The sequence below is a fragment of the Python bivittatus genome, unplaced genomic scaffold (assembly GCF_059951505.1).
Source record: "Python bivittatus isolate LINGU-HERP-01145 unplaced genomic scaffold, Pbiv_v1 ctg000200_np1212, whole genome shotgun sequence".
In the NCBI taxonomy this organism is placed as follows: Eukaryota; Metazoa; Chordata; class Lepidosauria; order Squamata; family Pythonidae; genus Python; species Python bivittatus.
In genome coordinates, this window is record NW_028277040.1 from 9,895,630 (window position 1) to 9,911,839 (window position 16,210).

Here is a 16,210-nt window from a genome sequence, read left to right on the forward strand (position 1 = left end):
TCCAGGATTGAGAGAGAGGGACTGGCCCAAGGTTACCTAGCTGGCTTCGTGCCTCAGTTGGGGCTAGAACCGCCGGTCCCCTGGTTTCTAGCCTGGTGCCTTCGCCACTAAACCAGACTGGCTCTCAAGCTTGTCTTAAGATGATTTTATTATCTTCAATTTAACAGACATTCTGCTTTCATGAATAGAATTCCTTTGTATGTTACTTGAAGTGTGGATGGAATTGGCTGGTCCCAGAACATATCCTGGTATAGACCTTTTATTATTACTTATAGACAGTAACACTCCAGAATAGTTGAGACAGTCTGTTATTATACTGTTATATATTATATATTATACTGTTGATTAGTTGAACATCAGATGTGTATATGAGCCATAGGATCCACATTGCAGACTTGGAAATAATGTCTGAATCAGTATGTTCTATACTGTTGCACTATGCATCAGACTATACCAGTTCTCTTACAGAACAGATGGTAGTATCTTATTTGAATGTATTTGTGTAATCCGTATTTGGTTCACTGAAATAATTCACACACAGGCACGCACATCAATTAAAAACAGCTTAAAGAGATTTAATCCTAAGGGCTTAACTTTCCGGCAATACCATTTTCATATGGTGATGGATTCCAGGATAGAGGGGAGGGGAATCTGCTCTGCAACGAAAATAGGTTATTGTATTCTTTTGTACTTTCACCCCATTAGCAGAAAATATTGAATAACTGTTTTTCATTTTTTTCCCCATTCATTGTTGCTGTCCTTTGGCTTCTTTTTGTACTGAAGTTCCATACTTGAGGTCCAGGCATAAACTTGTCCTGCCTTGATTTGAATCCTTTAATTTTATCATATGATGATATCATTTGTCATTTTTTAAAATCAGCTTTGGATTCTTACTATCTAAAAATACATATTTTGACATAGACAATACTGTACACGCACATCTTTTCAGGGCATCACATATATCTATATAAATTCTAAAGTTTTTTTTCCCCAGAATATGGACTGATAAATGCAATCCAGATAGAAATGATCTGTTCAAAAAAACAGAGAGATACTGAAATCTATCTGTAAATATATTTATATTTCTGTGTGGTTCTTAGTTTTATAAAATACAGGTACAAGTACATTTAAAACTATGTTTCTGTCTTTCAGATATGCTCAGAAGTGCATTTAAATGGCACTTGAGAAAACTCCCCTCTTATATACTATATTCCTACTTGCCATACAACAATTCTTGCCATAAAAATAAACTGTGTGCTATATAGCATATAGGCTCAAGTGGTATCCACAGCAAACCATGATGATGTCAAAATAACATAAGCATGTCATCACATAAATGCTGTAATTATGTATTGTATCCCTTTGTCTGATGCAAGTAAGCTGTGGCATTTGCATGATGTCATCATCACACACATTTTGTCACTTGCCCTTTTTGCCACCCTCCCCAAAGCACCTTCATTTTCTGGGATTAAATGATGCAGTAATAAGGCAGAGAGTTTGAAAAGAAAGACAATTATATGGCTTGTTCTATGCTTCTGAATGTGGTTTTTACCCTACAAGTGGAATAAAATGTTCTGGAGGTCCTGACGTTGACTGGATTCATATATTGTACTAAGCCAGGGTGTGTTTGATCTTGATTTATGGAATATGCCCCTATTTAGTTAAGTTCAGCCAACATGCCACACTGTCAAAAGGACCCTCAATCTTTTTAGGCTGGTAGGCACATTTGGAAATGTTGAGAACATGGGCTGCTGGAAGAACTTGGCCATTAATAAAATGATTGCCGTGGGGGACAGAAGCTATTATATCGCAACTGAGTTTAGCAGAGCACTACTTGACACCCTCTCTAGTCACCCTCCCACCCTCCAGCATTTGCTCCTAGACACCTCTGCAAAACTCCCTGGTGAGCTGCAGCTACCTTATCTTATGAGAAAGTTATGGGGCTCATTTAGGCAAGAAGTCAAGATAATGTTGGAAGTTCATGCTTTGCTTGGCAGGATGCTAGCTAGGCAACACAGTGGGGCAGAGAGCTTGGTGGCCACCAGTGGAAGTGCCCATGGATACACTGGCGCTTTGCAATGCCACGTTCAGGACCCCAGCCATAACCCCCATTTTACAAATCACACCCCATGCTAAATTACAAACCACCAAACCACCTTTTGGCTCAAGGGGACTGATGAGCCCAGCGACTGTTGTCTTATATTGATGATGCTCAGCAGCAAAATAAGCGTTGAAGAGGGAAAGGGGAAATAGCTGCTCCACCAGGTCCATTCGCTGGCAGAGAAGCACCGAGGCCTGGGAAGGTTTTCCGGCGGCTGAAGGGGGCGCGGCTCGGCGCGTGCGAGGTTGGGCAGGGAGGGAGAGCCCCGCGGCCAGGGAGGCGCAGCTGGAATTACCCACAATTCTTTGTCCAGCCCCTGCAAAGAGGTGGAGGTTAGGGTTAGCTTTACACACACACGCACACAGCAAGGGGGGGGGGGCGGGCAGAAAGGTAAGAGAAAAAGGATGGAAAGGAGGCGCGGATGAAAGACGAACACGCTCTTTATCTTTGGCAGAAGGTGAACCGTGCCCTTTTCATTTTAACCCACATTTCTTGTAACGTCGGTCCGTTTGGCAGTAAATGACCCTCTGCTTGGCGCTGCAAAGCCCGCCCCTACTATTTCTTCCCCACCGCCCCCAAGAGCAAACGCCGCGCGCGCCGCCGCCGCCGCCTCCCTTGCCCCCGCCTCCTTTCCCGGGACTGGCTTGAGTGAACGATGGCAACTCGCCGCGTTTGCTTTTCGCTGTTGACTCAAGCCTGCGAGGGACCGGGGAGCAGGAGGCGAAGAGGAGGGTTGAAGGGACGCCGTCCCTCCGCCTCTTGAGCAGGCTCGCTTTCCCAGCTTCCTCTCTTTTTTGGAGGAAAAGGTGCCAGCGCCCAGCAGCCGGGGCAGGCAAAGGGGAAACCGAAGTGAGCGCTGTTAGGAGCGAGCGGGCAGGAGGAGAAGGCGCCGCTGGCCGAGGAGGGAGGGAAGCGCCCTGCGGGTTAAAGCGGAAGGGGGTCGCAGCGGATTAGCAGCCCCCGCCGCCAGGAGGAGCTGGATTCTGCAAGGACTTCGGGCAGCTGCGCCGCCTCTCTCTCGCCAACTCCGGTCCTCCTTCAGCATCCTCCAGAGACGCCGCTGAAGAGGGAGGGAGGCAGGGAGGCGCTGCAGCAGCGTGGTGCATGGAGGAGCGCGCGGGGGCCAGGAAGCCTCGCCCGCCGGAGCGCAGACCCGGAGGAAACCCCCTGCCGCACCTGTCCCTTGCCCGCCCTCTTTAGCCTCCCGGGGCCGGCTGCGGACTGCGTGGCTGCTGGTGAGTCCGAGGGGAGTCACCGCGTTTGGGGGGCGGGGGAGGCTCTTGTTATGCTGGTATTTTGGATCCTCTCTGCTGCTGCGCTGGTCGCGGGTGGGGGGGGGAGGGGAGGAGGGAGGGAGAAGCCGCTTTGTTTGCGTGGGCTGCCGGATGGTTGGAGTAGCTCTGGCAGTCGCCCCCATCCTTTCTCCCTACACCACAGCATCCTTGGGAGGGTAAGAACAAGAAGCGAATGAGTCAGTCGCATGTGTGCGTGCAGCTCTAATGGCTATGGGAACATTATTATGTCATTTCCTAGGCTTAGCATCCTTTTTGTATCCGAGGGGAAGAGGTGGATGAGGTGGTTCACGATCCGAAGTCAGCTAGAACTGCAGGCTTATCTGTTTACATTTTCCGTGTGAAGCGTAATGGCAGATGTGTCAGAAGGTGCCTTGATTCGTCTGTGGCTCTCCTCGCAAATTCATCTGAGGTGCTGATGTGTACATGTACGCACAGAGGGCATTACAAAAGGATTTCCGTATTAAAGACCAGTCATGTTCACTCTGCTGGGATTTATAATTACCATGTGAAAACAGCAACCAACTAATAAAATTGTTCTTTGGACATGAAGTTTGAGCAATCGGACTGAGTCAATGGAAACCTTGGCTTTAAAGATTTCCTTTGGCAAAGAATTAGATTCAGGGGTGGGGGTGGGGGGAATCGTAAGAAAAGCGAGAAACTGTTTAAGTGAATGTACGTAGTGCCAACAGTTCTCAGAAAGTATCTGAACACATTGTATTGGATATAAACTGTCTTATATAATCTTTTATTTATAGTTATTTAGTTCAGTGGTCATCTATCTGACATCAGGCTTTATTATTGATTATACTGATTATTTTATTCATTGCGAGGCCTAGATTTTTATACAGGAGCTTGTATTGTAAGCAGGGAAGGGTTCCCTTTTGGTTATTTTGAACTACTAATGAGAAATATTCATATTTTGGAGATTTTACTTGCTTTGTATGAGGGGTTTTTTTCCCAGCCTCTCTTTAAGAAATTGCACTGTTTAATTCTTTTAAGAAATTGCACTAAAATCAGGAGACATAGGACGCTGTTACAGGCTGTTATTAAAATATATAGACAAATTGATAATTCTTCCTATGCCTGAAAATGTAGGGATGCTGCTGCTTGTCTGGGCCACCCACACCCACACCCACACCCACACCCACACCCACACCCACACCCACAAATGCACATACACCCATACTGTACCATATGTATTGCTTTGGTTGATTTTTTAATCTGTTTTTACATGTATAAACTCTTTAACTATTCCCATGAACTAATTTCAGGGGATTTTTAGTGTTGTGAAGTTTTCATAGAAAAAAAAAATAAACAAATTGACTGTTGGCCTGAAATGCTTATAAAAATCTTTAATTAATGCTTTTGCTGTTTGTTTTTAAAAATGATAATTTACGACTTAAATTCTGAGAAAGAAAATGTTAACTGAAAAGCTTCAGTTGATCTGCTTTGTTCATCCAATGTTTTCATCTTTTCTTTTAAAACAGAAAGTGCAGCCTGCCCAATTTAGAGGTGATTCTTATATCCTATTAAACTCTTGACCTAAACAGAAGAACATGACTTAACTTTATGTTTCTTTAGAATTTTGTTATTCATTTTTTCATGGTAATTATGTTATAATTCACTTTTTTAAATTCAGTGCAATTTTGTCCCAGGTTGCCTTAAGTTTGCCTTACTTGTATTATTAATGGGAAAAAGTTTTTCCTTGCTATCATAACAATGTGATCTATATGATCTTGAGGCTTCTTAATATCAGTAAGAAAATTGCATACTATGTATGCTCCTCCCTAGAATGCAAGTACTTAAAACAAGTAATGATTTTGTCCTGAGAAAAGGAAGTCAATGTTGAGTCAATACTTTTATTAAGTTAACTCAAGCTTTTCAAAATAGAATACAGGCTTCTGAGTTTCTAAGAATGTTTTATCTGGCAAGTTGGTATGATATTGTAGATACTGAAATACTGAATTCTTAAATGTGGTTAAAAATGTCATGAAATAGTTTATGTAACATGTCTGCTTTCACCACTCTGTTGAGTCAAATATAGTTCAAGGTTGGCAGAGGTTGACAATTAAAAAGGAAGTTCTCAGATATACAATTGAATTGTATTATAAAAGCTTCATTTGTGAGGACAGATATGAAATACATGCAGTGGGTCATTTATCCTTAAACAGAAGAATAGTCCTTGAATATAATCATCACAGGAAAATTGAAGGAATGGCAGTGATGAGTAAAGAAGCAGCTGCATTCAAGAAACTACCATTACTGTTGAGAATAAGTTTCATACAGTGAAACAACAATACACTTTTTTCCAAATGGTATAGGTATGAGCAATTACAGGACAAAAGTAGTACCTCTTGTGATATAAACTGTTTAGTGTAAGTATTCAGAAATCAAGAGCTGAAATCCTCTGATAAGATATTCATGTTCAACCAATAGTTTGTTGCCCAATTTTGATACTATCATTTTGTGTGTGAACTTTGCTCAGCAAACTTTTTTTTAATGCATAGGACAAAATTACATCCTTGGATTGTACACGTACTAAAAAAAGATTGTAAACAACACCTCTTCAAAATGGTTAAATAACTTTTGCAATATAGCGAAACTCAAATACAGAAGAATTGAGCTTTATAATTGCCATGATGTATAGCATCTCACCTTGTAAAACATAAATTTCTATAAACTTGTTCAAAAATTATGGAAAAGAATTGAGCTCTGTTATTAAAAAATTAAAAAAATTAAACAGATTTGCTAAGGTACTGAACTTAACTATTAATTATTATTGCAACTCACCAACAATGAATTATATACGTACATTTGGAAACAAACCCTACTGAATTCAGTCAGATTTTTATCCAGGTATGTGTATATAAGACTCAAGCTTACTTTCTTTTCAGAACAGATGCTTTGAAAAACATTAGATTTACTAGCTTACATTAAATTCTGCAAATACAATAGAAGCATGTAGATATCACTTGGGTAGAATAATCAAATAATTTGCCTGAATGAGTGAACAGTGATGACTTTATAAAAAGCATTCGTTAACTTATTCTGTTTTTATGGAGATTAGTCAGGAGGCTAAGCATTGCAGATACATTTTCCCAGTATAATGACCTGCATGTAGCTAGAAAATCTTTTTGGACTGGGCTGTACAACATTTTTGCAGCTGAATGGTGCATTTAGCCTTTGAGTAGCATATCAGGGGCTTTACTCCAAAAAATAATTGAGCCCATTCTAAAGAAGTATATACTGTACCAAATTTAAACTTAATTTACATTTTGTCAGTCAGCTAAATACAATTAATATGACTACTCTCTGTGGATTTCATATTTTTTTTCCTTTGCATATTAAAAGTGATAATTTGGTAGCTAATTTTGAAAGGTTTCTGGAGGCTGAAATCAAACTTTTTGGGTGCTGTGTGTGCCCTTCATCCTTACTTTAGATACCATGCCTTTTCCAAATGGGCTTATGAAAATATGTAATAAGGCTGAGGTAGGTTTTGTAGGCAATTTAGGTCATTTCTGTGGTAATGACTTATGGCATTTTCATTGCATTGCCCAGGCATCGTTGTAGTGATATAAAACTTGTCTGCGCTGCTTTTATTTTGGCACAACGATGGTTGGGAGGACTCTAGAAGACACTATAAATTGCTAGTGTGGAAATAATGTTAGTGAAAGGGCTTGTCATTCCTAAAGAGACCTATGGGTGGCTTGGTTTTGGGGCCAGTTTGAAAGCAGCTTCAGGCCTCTATATTTCCATAATATCAGCAGTATTGAAGACTTGAATTCATATATTTCTGCCTCAGCTGAAACTGCTGTGAAACAGTTTCTGGGCTTTTTTGAGACGCTGTGGCTTCATTTCGCTTCGGAGGGAATTCTTCCCTCAACCCTTCCCAGAGCTTCAGATGCTTTAAGGGAAGTGCCAGCTTGATGGCTTTGTACTTAGGCCTTGTCAAAGTCCAGACAAAGCTAAGAGGCATGAAATTGACAAGTATTTTGTCACTTTCTCCTTTCTGTCAGCACTGGACCTTTTACTTTATTTCCCTTTCCTTGGAGTGGGAGATGAAGGTATTTTTGTCTCTGCAGCACACTCTGCAGGGGGTCAATGACTTTCAACTGTTGTCAGCATTTCAGATTGGCAGAAGTGAACGCTACAATGGGCTGATGTCCCCACTGGAGAAATTAGACAATTAAAACAGCTAAAACACACCCTTTTAGGGAGGTTATGTTAAAATATGGTGTCTTATGGATAACAAGATTTTACTGAGAAGTAAATCCCACTGAATTCAAAGGAGATTCTTCCAAAATCTGTTGCCACCATATCATTTTAAAAAATGCCTTTTGGTGCCTTTGAGTCAATGTTGACTCCTGGCGACTGCCTGGACAAGTCCCTGCAGTTTTCTTGACCAGATTTCAGAAGTGGTTTGCCCTTGCCTTCTGCCTAGGGCTGAGAGAGAAGGACTGGCCCAAGGTTATCCAGCTGGCTTCGTGCCTCAGGCAGGACTAGAACTCCTGGTCTCCTGCTTTTTAACCTGGTGCCTTCACCACTACACCACACTGGGTCTCTTCTCTCTAGATTACTGCTTAGAATATAAGTTGCAGCTGACCATTTCCCTAACAGGCAATCTATGGGTTCATATCTCACAGTAAGCCATAATTTAGGTTGTTTTGTTATATATCAGCAAAATGTATCAATCCAACCACTGGGGATTGGAAACAATGAATTATTGCTTAGCTTGCTGTATGATAAATTGTGATTTATTTAACAAGCTATGGTTAAGCAAACAGTGGCTTAGTGCAATATGTGAATTAAATTGATGGGGAGTGTAATAACTAATACATAAGAAAAATAACATAAGGATATAACTATTACTGGATATTGCTGTTTCCTTTGTGTACTCTGCTTATTGGGTGAAGAAGGAGGGTGGGCAGTACTTCATAGTAACCCTGACTATAGAATTTCTCTGCTGTTTGTGCTGAATGAAGGGCTATGTCTTTAAGTTAACCATTTTTGATCTGGTTATGGTTTGGAGCCTGCTAGATGGTTATACTGATTGTGATTTGCACTTGCCTGTTTTTTATGTTTTCTGGTTTTAATTAGGGTTTTTTTTTCATTTGGTTTTAAGGGTTATTGTGTTGTTCTTACAGTATTTTGCTGCATTTTGTTTATGGGTTGTGTTACTTGGTTGCTTTTAACCGTGTGAGCTGCGCAGAGTCGCAAAGGGGCCACTATACAAATCAAAGAACTAAATAAATGAATTTTTCAATAGGAATGTGTAAGAGAAAAAGTATGCATCAGAACATTTGTTTGTGTGCACAGAGTGCGTCCTTACTCATGGTGATGAATTCAGACGAACAGCTGTAGTAGTGTAACTGCTCAAGCATGTATACATGCATGTGATATTGGGGAAGCCCCATGTATACCCACCTCTGAATTACGTGGCTCTGCCTCTGCCTCTATCTCTCTATGGCTGAGCTCTTTTTGTGCCATAATGTACCTTCATAAGTAGTCAAGCAATACTATAATGTGCCTATGGTGTAGCTCTGAGCAATAATCCACAGTGAAATTGCAAACTCTGCGACTGTTATCTGAGATATCTTTTGCTTGGTTTCAGCATGTCTGAAACACTGTGGTTTAGCTGTTTGAGAAGTATAATCCATCTATAATATTCAATAGTATTGTTGCACTGTGGCTCTTTCCCAAGCTGCTTGATAATAACATTTCTTAGTGATACTATAGAAACCCTTTTTAGTTTCCTTGAGATGAGTTACTTACATACATACATACATATATATTTGAATCATAGTACTTTTGTGGCTTACTTATACAGTAATAGAATCATAGAACTTAAGAATTGGGTGGCATTTTGGAAATCATCTAATCTACCCCCTTGAGACTAGCCTTAAAATGGCATTAATTTTATGTTTTAATTTTGGCTGAGGTGGTTGAAAGATGTGGCAAAATTTGCAGAGTGTTAAGTTTCTGTAGGTGTGTGTGCAATGCAGTTGAATATTTTATATACTTTCTGTTAGAGTATTTACATCTCTTCAAATTGAGGCCCAACCCTTTCTTTTCATGAAACACCTGGATTACCTTCAAAGGTGAGAGCAGTTAAACTTTGCAAGGCGTTGATTATTAAGTTCATCTCTAGAAATTATAAACTGCCCTAGGAAAGCTTGAGTTTGAAAAGGCAATATACACAAAAACTAGAATGGCTCAGTTTATTTATCTATACCTGTAATTTTGCTTATTTTATTGGTTATTTTGTTGAACATGTAATATTTTAATTCTTTATTGAGTTACATTTTGCACTTGGCTTGAGTGGCCTACTATAATGAAACTCAGGCATTCACTATTCCCACACTCTTGAAAACTGCAGCACAACTGGTATAAAAACGTGGTGTACTCTTTCCAGTACAGCTATGAAGAAGCTGTGTTGTAGCAGTGCCTAAGGTGCTGAAAGTAACATGACAAATGTATATACGCTGATTTAAGAAGACAAAAAGAAGAAGACATTTAAAAGACTTTTAAAATGGGCATGGTTTACTTTTGACTATTCCTTCTAAGGACAGATGAAAATTAAAACAATTGCATGCTTCTTGCTTACCTGTTCAGTTTCATGGAGTACCCTTTAAGATTATTTGGTGCTTTCCGAAATTTAACATGTATACTGATTTCACACAAGAACATTATAATGTAAAACAAAATATTTCTAATTATAACTCGTATGATGAATATCTAATGAGGCCCAGAATTGGGATTGCTGTTGTGAAAGCACTTTGATTTAGAAACTCTCTTCTCTTGTTTTTCACAGTTTGGGGCATGCCATGGGGTAAACTTAAAGAGAGAGGAAAACCACATGTCTGGAAGAAAGGAAAAATAGTAGTTCACACTTTATTTGAAGAACCTAACACTATCTGGTTAATTTTATAGTAACTGTAGTTCAGCAACCACTGAAATTTTGAAGAATGGGTTGCTAATAATATGAAAGAGGTGTATCCTGATCAGTTTTTTTTATTCTGCTCAGAGCATTGCTAGTTTAATTTTAACCCCTGAGGAATCTTTTACTTTGTTTTTATATGTGTTTTTCATAATCCAAAGGGGGCAGAGATGTGTGTGTGTGAGAGAGACAGAAAAGCACAAATGGAAACTTTTTACTTGCCTAACCAGTCCAGATCTGGATATGGTGCTTTTCTGAATCCTCTATTCAGTGGGCCTTGGGGATGCAAAATTGGTTAGAACAATTCATACTTTATGTACCTGAATGTAGAGGAAGCACAGTGGGCTCATGGGCGTGCTGCAGAAGTCCTCCCTGCAGACATTGCTACTAAGTATTTGCACACAGTTTTCTACCTTTTATTTATCTCATTTGCTCCCAGTCTCAGAGTGACATGGATACATTCATTAACATTTCTTCAAAGTAGAAATGTCAGCAAGAGGAGACTGAAGGAATCAAGGAGAGTGATGAAAATGGTAACCATTCACGCTGATTCTCTTCATTCCATTGTGCCATTTCCTATTCAGATATAGAGTAGAGAAGTGTTAAAACTAATTATTGAGCCTCTGCTACCCCTGAGTAATAGATATTTGTGTGGAATAAATTAAACAAATTGAAAAAACTTGTCTCTGTCAATATTTTTTGGAAAAATCAAGTAATACTTGTTAAAAGTCAGTAGATACAACTGGCAGCTAATTAAACCCATATTTTTAGCATAGATAGTTCAGGTATGTGGTTACTGAGGATGTTATATAATTATTCCTTGTGTCTCTATTGGAAATAGCAAATTAATATGGGCATTAGATAGGACTGTGTACAGTGTAAGATTTGTGAGCTGATTCTATGGTCTTGTACCTGTTTGTAGATTTTCCCCCCTATCTCATAATAGAAATATCTGCAGCATACAGGGGGTGCAAATGATGGGGATTTATTGGCTTGGATTTAGAGGTTTGCAGCCATACTGTCTGGTGTATCTCTCCTGGTACTATGTCTATACATCAGTTGGTGGGGGGAACGAAAGCCGCCTTTGATGTTGCTTTCCACAAGAAACAAGATGATGCACTAGACAGTGAAGGATAGACAAGGAACAAAAGAAATCAGGGAAGCAAAAAGTCAGTGCAGACGTCTGTGATACAATGAACATTGCAATATGGGGACCTCGTATCTCAGTGCTCATAATGCGGGGAAAAAGAGGGAAAACTATATGATCGGCATCACAGGACTGAGCTGCTCAGATACCATAACATTATTGGAAAAAAGGCAAAGCCAAGCAGTCTGTCAGGAGTAGTAAAGGTACGGAACAATTAACAACATGGCAAATGATTTCCAGTGTTAAATAATTGTAAAATGTTATTGGAACAAAGTGTATGCAACTGTTTATCCTTGAAGAAGCAGGAATAAGATTTGAGGTTGAGATGAAATAATGTCCTGAAACATCAACTTGGGGCGTGTTAGTTATAGAAAGAAATACATTCCATGTTTGAAATGGTAAAAACGACATTTACAATGAAATAGTAGCATATTTCTCTAGTAGCTATAGAAGTTTATCTGCCGGCAGACTTGGGATACTGTATGTGATTCTAGTTATTGTAGCTCAGATGGGGAGAGAGGTAACATATATGCTGAAATTATGAATTGTGTATAAAAAGTGGATAGACATTTTTCTGCCTCCATTCCTAAAAGTGGGAGTTGCTCATTAAAAATGATTGGAAAAAGGTTAAAAAAAAGGGGGGGGGAGTGCTTCTTTGCTTGAGATGTAGTTATTGTGTGGGTAAATTGTACCACATTACAAGATGTGGTAATTGCTACGAGTTTAGCTGTACAGTATTTAAAATGGGGAGTAGGCATGTTGATGGAGAAAAAGAGCCCTATGAGTGGCAAGCTAAATTAAAACTCTGATGTACAGAGGCAGTTGATATCTGAACACTGAATGTTGGAGAATAGAGCAAGGACTAATTCTGCACCAATTTCTCAAAATCAGGACTCTCTCCTAGTGAAGACAGTCACAACATTATCGATCAGACCTCAACCCTTGATGTCTTTGCATGGGATTCAATGAAGCAAGGAAGTTTTTCTTTTAGACTTTTTTTTTAATCCCACCTTTATTATTTTTATAAATAATTCAAGGTGGCAAACATACCTAATACTCCTTCCTCCTCCTATTTTCCCCACAACAACCCTGTGAGGTGAGTTGGGCTGAGAGAGTGACTGGCCGAAAGTCACCCAGCTGGCTTTTTTTCTCAAGTTGAGACTACTGGAGAGATGGCTGCATAGTGAAAGATAGGGCATTCACACATGGTCCTTAGCCCCCCTCATAACCAAGTCCAAGAACATCATGCTATAAATATTTCTCTCAGTTTTTTGGAAAAAAATAATAATGAGAATTGGTAGGAAAAAAATCAGGACAATTCCTCTACTCAGCAGTAATCTCAGTGCTCTCAGATTATCTGAGTCTGATTTGTTGCTTCAAACACAGCCATTCTCACTGTATTGTTCTGGATTTGTACATTATCAGTCATTCGTTCAGCCTCTCTTGATTAGATGATTGAGACTGAGAGACTTCCCATCTAGACAGAGAGTGCAAATACTCCAAATGAGTTGTTTCCAAGGATCGTGCTACAATGCTGCTAAGCCATATACTGTACAGTGTTAGTTGAAATAGTTTTGCCACTGATTAGATGATTTTAAGAGGGGATCAGATTGGCTAAGGCCATTATGATTCTTACCCTGGAGAATAATGTTTAAACTAAAACAATGTGCATACAGGATTTGCAGTCTATGCTGACAACAAGCAACACTGTGCCCAGAAGAAGGGACAGTGCTAAAACAATGGCTGTAGGGAGTGCATCAACACCCATCATAAGAAAAGAAAATAATGGGAGTAGGGGGTTCCAGCAGAAAGAATCCATTGAGAATCCTAGATATTTGATTGAGCATTCTGTTGAAGCAAAAGTTGGACTTCAAAGAAGCAGGATAGGAAGAGTATTGACGCTTTTGAACTTTGGTGCTGGAGAAGACTCCTAAGAATACTGTGGATGGCCAAGAAAACAAACCAATGGATCATTGAACAAATCAACCCAGAGTTTTCACTTGATGCACAAATGACCAGATTCAAATTATCCTACTTTGGACACATTACGCGAAGACCTAACTCTTTGGAAAAGGCTCTAATGGTGGGAAAGGTGGAAGGAAAGAGAAGAAGAGGACAAGCAGCAGCAAGGTGGATGGACTCAGTTATAGTGGCGATGAGTGCACCATTGGAAGACCTGAAAGACCAAGTTGGGGATAGTTTGTCGTGGAGAAAATCTATCTTATGTGGTCACTGAGCATCAAAAACAACTTGATGGTACAAAATTAGCAATTACGTTTTTTTCTTTCTTTTTTTTAATGTCACAAAATCAGGAAATGCAGTAAGATTTTAAGCAATTCAATTTTAATTTCTAAAAGACAATTTTAAGCTTAGGAATTTGCAGTATTTATGTCTTGGTACTAAAATAAAATATTATAATTATGGTTGAGTTCTATTGCTATGGCAGCTTGACACTGTCATATTAGTTGCTCCTTCTTTCCCACACATTTGGTTTCATTCTTTGTATCTTGTGTACACAACTAAGAATTATGAGTTTGCCCTTTGTCTCTTGTAACCACAGAAAGGCTTTTATGATTTTTTTTTTTATTATTTAGGGCTCTGAAAATGGAAGGATCTCTGTGAAAAAAAGGAGGAAAAAGAGTATGAGAGAAAGGTATGGATAAGTAGTTGCTCAGGGCCACACAAATGAGGTGACATTCTTAGATTTGGCAATTTCATGAATGCATTTTAAAAAGCCAAATAACAGTTATAGGTTCCTTAATGTAGGATATAGGATGGGTTTCAGAGCTAGCCCTGCCATTAGGCAGAGAGAGGCAGCAGATTTGGATATCAGCAGATTGTTAATCATTTACTTCATTTTTTAAGTTTTCAACCTGGGTGAAGGAAAGATTCTTGTGGGTTTTTCCCCCCCTCTTCTGCTGCCAAATAATTTTACTAGCTTTGAGTTCTGTGTACCTTGATTTGGTTAGTAGGCGGTAACACTTGTTCTACTTTCTCAGGTGGCACATTTTTTTTTTAACACAACATGTAATTAAACTTTGGAATTTGCTGCTATGAGGTGTGGTGCTAGCTACCCATTTGCCTGGCTTCAAAAAAGGGTTGGACCCATTCACAGAAGTCATGGAGACTGATAGCTATGAGCCTTGATGATAGTCTGAAAGCCATCTGCTGGGAGACTAGCAGGCTTCCTTGAGCAGTTGGTTGGCTGCTGTGAGAACAGACTGCTGGACTAGATGGGCCGGGGATCCAACCCAGCAGGGCACAGCTTGTGTTCTTATGCTTATATTCGCACATAGTATGATAAGCTTGAACTCTGCTTCCTTCCTCAGCCACCACTGCACTTCTGATCTGGATAGCATCCTCTGGCCTGATCTGTATTTCTTAATGCCATTCATACAGTTTCTTAATAAACAAATGGTATCTATTCTGAATATGAATATAGATACAGATATAGAGAAAGCAATAGGAAATAAAAGAATAAAAAGTGAAAGATTAAAAGGGATGAAAAAAGATTTTTGGGGGAGTTTACGTTCAGACCTGCTGACCTGTCCCCATGTTGACTCCTCCCATATTCTGGTTTTATTCATAAATATTAAGGAATAAGATAGTGTTTGAAGCCAGGATGCAAATGAAGTGTCAAAGAACTTGTGTAAGAGACAGTAAATGCAAAAATGGGGGGTTGAATCTCCACTGATAGTTATTAGTAGCCTGATTTGATACTGACTGACTTTCTAACTTTTAGAGTGGTCTAAAGAGGAGAATGAAGTGATTCTTCTAAGTGTTCCAAGTGGTACTGAAGTTGGGTCTCCCAAGAAAAAAATATTTGAAACTGAAATACTGAGTAGAATCTCCAATTTGGGAGATATTCTATTAAAACTGTATCAAAACAAAATCAAATTGAAATGGAATTCTCAAAACTCTGATGCTATAGTAAGCTAACAACAGCCACCACTTGTAACAAAATAGAGTAAATAAATGCATATTCCTAATCCTATTCATTTAGCCACTGTTATTATTAACAAGAAGGATTTACTACCAGTATATGAGCTCATGCATCTTCCCCATGAAATAATTTGAGCTACATATTTTTTATTATAAGAAAGGCTATAATTTTAATTCAGATTTGGATACCAACTGGACCCTTTTTTGACCTTTCACATGATGAAAAATATTTCCATTGTTTGCTATTTCCCTGGCTAATTGAAGCTTCTGTACTTAATTAAAATGGCAAGTAGCCCTTTGCCACCTGCCACAACTTTTTTGCAGGGTGAGGTGGAAAAGGCTTTTAAATTATCAGCCACTTCTCTTTGAACAAAAATAAGTAGATAAAATATAAAATAATAAAAATAAAACAATACTGTAAGTTGCAAGGAATGCGGCAGCTTGTAAGTTTTATTATGAAAGGAACAAACTTAGTGTCCTTCCAGAATCTCAAACACTCTCTTCCTGAATTTACAAGATTACAATTTACAAGCTCCTGTCTTTTACTAATGCCATCTTATGTTATTCAAAGCTGAGAAGTGGTGGTAAATCTTAATTGGAATGTGTTTGGAGATTATTTCGAAGAAACTGTAGGTAAAATGAACTGTAGACTGACAGCTGTGATGACATGGCAAGCTGTGGTTAATAAAAAATTAAGCACAAGCTTGCAAGGTCCTTTTCACAAATTAGAGGAGGAAGGGGGAAGACAAGTAAGGAGCGGACTAGACTGATTCCCATCAGAATATCCA

The 16,210-nt window shown here is 39.3% G+C and overlaps 1 protein-coding gene across 3 annotated transcripts in view; it reads left to right on the top strand.

The window, feature by feature from the left end:
* The first annotated feature begins 2,518 nt into the window (after positions 1–2,518).
* Positions 2,519–16,210, top strand: part of HECW2 (HECT, C2 and WW domain containing E3 ubiquitin protein ligase 2) — a 176,922-nt gene continuing 163,230 nt past the window's right edge. For 2 of the 3 annotated variants that reach the window (XM_088135691.1, XM_088135690.1), the window contains exon 1: positions 2,520–3,336. The gene's annotated coding sequence lies outside the window, so the exon portion shown is untranslated. Of the gene's footprint in view, positions 3,337–16,210 lie in introns of all 3 variants that reach the window. The other variant, XM_088135692.1, reaches the window with a different exon arrangement.